Here is a 3,476-nt window from a genome sequence, read left to right as displayed (position 1 = left end):
ATACATTCTAGACCAGGGGTCAGCAACTTTTTTGACATGGAGTGCCATTTTTTATTTTCCTGGTCAATGGTTGTGCCTTTGAAAACCTGTCCTTTTGTACAAAATGAATTTGATTACTGATCATGAAATTGTGTGGAATCTTAAATATTTCTTATATTATGTCATTGTAATCATGTAATCACTAACATGCAAGCAACAGTGAGAGAGTTTTTTGCACCTGTATTCCAATCAACATCTTGATGTAATCCTTCCTCATGTCACGCAGCATGTTTTCATTAGCTGGATGAGAGACTAAACACTAATAAAGTATGATGAGACTCACGCTGCGTGTGCAAGCCATTCGCGCATCACAAGCCGATCAACTATTTAGCCATTTTTGGTGAATCGCACCGTTTCATTTATATTTTGAGTAGATTTGAAATAGGTTTTTGAACCCAATGATGTGGGTTTATGTTTTCTCTTTTAATCGTTTAATGTAATTTTGAGTGTGACCATGGTTTAAGAGCGGTGTACCTGTATGCTGGGTTGAAAATCTCAATGATTAATAGTGGCTGTAAGGGGGTTCAGTGGAAAGGAGGAGGCGAGAACTGGCTTGAGAATATAAATAATAGTTTAATAATAAACTTAAACAAAAACACACAACCATAAACACACACTACAGCTGCCTGTAATTCTCTCTCTCTCGAACTGTCGTCCCCGGCCGCCTTCATCCCTCACGCGCCCCATCAGGCTGATTGGGGACCGGGCGTCCGTCATTCCAGCCCGGCCCCGCCCTCCTCGGCTCTACAGTGGCATTTTCCTTATTACATCACGTGTTGTTCTGAAAGCAAAAAGAAACAAATTAAACACGGAATGTAGGCTGTCATCCGCGCAGCCTGACCGAAGCGTAGCGGGCACGTTTACTCACGCGATTAACCGAAAGTGTAGCGCTGCTAGCTTGTGATGCATGAATGACTTGCACATGCTACATGAGTCTGTTTGGTACATTGCAGTCTCGTCACAGTTTAACTTTTTGTTTAGTCTCATATTCAGCTCATGAAAACACGTTGTGTGATTATGAGGAAGGATTACATCAAGATGTAGATTGGAGTGCAGGTGCGGAATTTATATAAATAAAATAGTCTAGCTCTCTTGTCATTGCTGGGGTGTCAGTGATTACCCCTCCACGTGCCAATGCTGGCACGCATGCCATAGGTTGCCGACCCCTGTTCTAGACGATTGAGGAGAATATTATGGTCGATAGTGTCAAACACGGCACTGAGATCTAATAAAACTAAGACGACAGGTGAACCTGAATCCATAGCAGGCCCAGCTCCACAGGGGGGCCTGGCCCACCCAATCATGAACTTGGCCCATCTTGAGAACTACACCTACACCCACCCCTCCAACTGTTCGGCCCACCCGGCAGGTCCTATGGCCCACTTTACATCTTAGAGCTGGAGCCAGGCCTGATCCATAGAGAGAAAAATATCATTAGTGACCTTCAACAATGCAGATTCAGTGCTGTGCATGGGTCTGAAACCAGACTGAAATGTATCTAACATGTTAAATGTATTTAGATAGGAGTAGAGCTGCGAATAAACAACTCTGTCCAAAATCTTGGAAATAAAAGGCAGTTTGGAGATTGGTCTGTAATTGTTGTGTATTGCCGGATCCAAAAAAGTTTTTTTTTAACAAAGGATGTAGAATTGCATGTTTAAAACTATAACAACTCCACTTGCTAATGAGCTATTAATTATAGCTGTCACACTGGAACTTATAATCATGAAAAAGGTGTGGAGAAAGAATATCCAGCTTGTAACTGGAACACTTCATCTTAGAGACTACATATGCTAACTGGTTCAAATTGAGTCAGGGAGCTGGACGGGGAAGGAATTAGGGGTTGATCAAATTATGAAAGTACAATCGCACGTTTAATCTGCTCAATTTTGTGAGTAAAGAAGTTTAAAAATGTTTCACAGTTCTCTTGGGTGGCGTCCAGGAAAGCATTTTTAGTAGGGTTTAAAACAGAATCAATTGTTATGAACAATACTTTTGGTCGATTTGCATTATCAGAGGTTAATGTAGAGAAAAACTTTGCTTTCGCTTCCTTTACAGCTCTCTGATAGTTTGTTAAACACTCCTTTAAAACATCATAAGAGACCTGAAGCTTGTCTCGTTTCCACTTGCGCTCTGCTTTTATTTTTATTTTATTTTTTATTCAGTGCCACAACAACAAGAGGTATAACACATAGTCACATCATTTATAACATAAAAATTGCCAGAGGGAAACAAAAATATACATGTTTTCAGTGCTTTTTGATTTTTGGCTTGTTCCAAAAGGGTTATATATGATTTAAAGTCATTTATAAAATGTAAAAAATTGGGTTTACAAAGCGCCCATTTCTTCTTGTGTATATGATATTTTCCTAATAAAATAAATAACTGCACAATGTATTGCTGTTTACATTCCAATGTGTCATTTTGAAAATACAAAATTACATCAAATACATAAATTTCTATCACACAACCCAATTTTCTATTAATATAATTTTCTAAATCCTTCCAAAATACTCTTAAGTAAATACAATGATAAAACAAATGCAAAATTGTTTCTTTTTCCTGTCCACAAAATTCACAGGTCTATGAAATTTTAAGCTTAAATCTTTCCAAAACATGCTTAGCTGGATAAATCCTATGCAATATCTTGTAAGATACTTCTTTAATTTTGTTTTTGATACAAAATGTATTTTGTATTTTCCATGCTTTATCCCTGTAAATATTGCCAAATTATGAAGACCAAAAACATCTTGCAGCAGGAAATGAAATTAAACAAAGAGCTTTACTTATGACCTTATTGCTACATGTTTGTTTTAAAACATCCACATTATCAATATAAATATGTTCACAAAAATCGACAATGTTGATTTACATTGAACTAGAGTTCATTAAAAGTAGCGTCACACTCTTTGGAATTGCGTCGAGAACAATAGCAAAATCTCTTGGAAATTGAAATTTTTGAAGAAATTCAGTATATGACAACAAATAGCCATTTGAATTAAGCAACTGCCTTACTGATATAATTCCTTCATTGTACCAAGTATGATAGAATAGAGATTTATTTTGAAATAGTATGTCTTTGTTGTTCCATATAAAATAACTGTGTGGTGAAAAATTGTGCTTGTAGATCATATTCCATGCTAACAGGATTTGCTTTTGCTAGGGAGGTTAGAGTCACATGGGGTAAACTCCTCCTATATTGTGGTTCGTTCTCGGTGGGGCGTGTGGTGAGTTGAGTGTGGTTGCCACGGTGGATGGCGTGAAGGCTCCACACACACTATGTCTCCGTGGCAACGCACTCAACAAGCCACGTGATAAGATGCGTGGGTTGATGGTCTCAGACGCGGAGGCAACTGGGATTCGTCCTCTGAGGCGAATCACTACGCGACCACGAGGACTTGGAAGCACATTGGGAATTGGGTATTCCAAATTGGGAG

Source organism: Myxocyprinus asiaticus, chromosome 7 (assembly GCF_019703515.2).
Source record: "Myxocyprinus asiaticus isolate MX2 ecotype Aquarium Trade chromosome 7, UBuf_Myxa_2, whole genome shotgun sequence".
NCBI classification, from domain to species: Eukaryota; Metazoa; Chordata; class Actinopteri; order Cypriniformes; family Catostomidae; genus Myxocyprinus; species Myxocyprinus asiaticus.
This window is presented reverse-complemented; position numbering follows the sequence as displayed.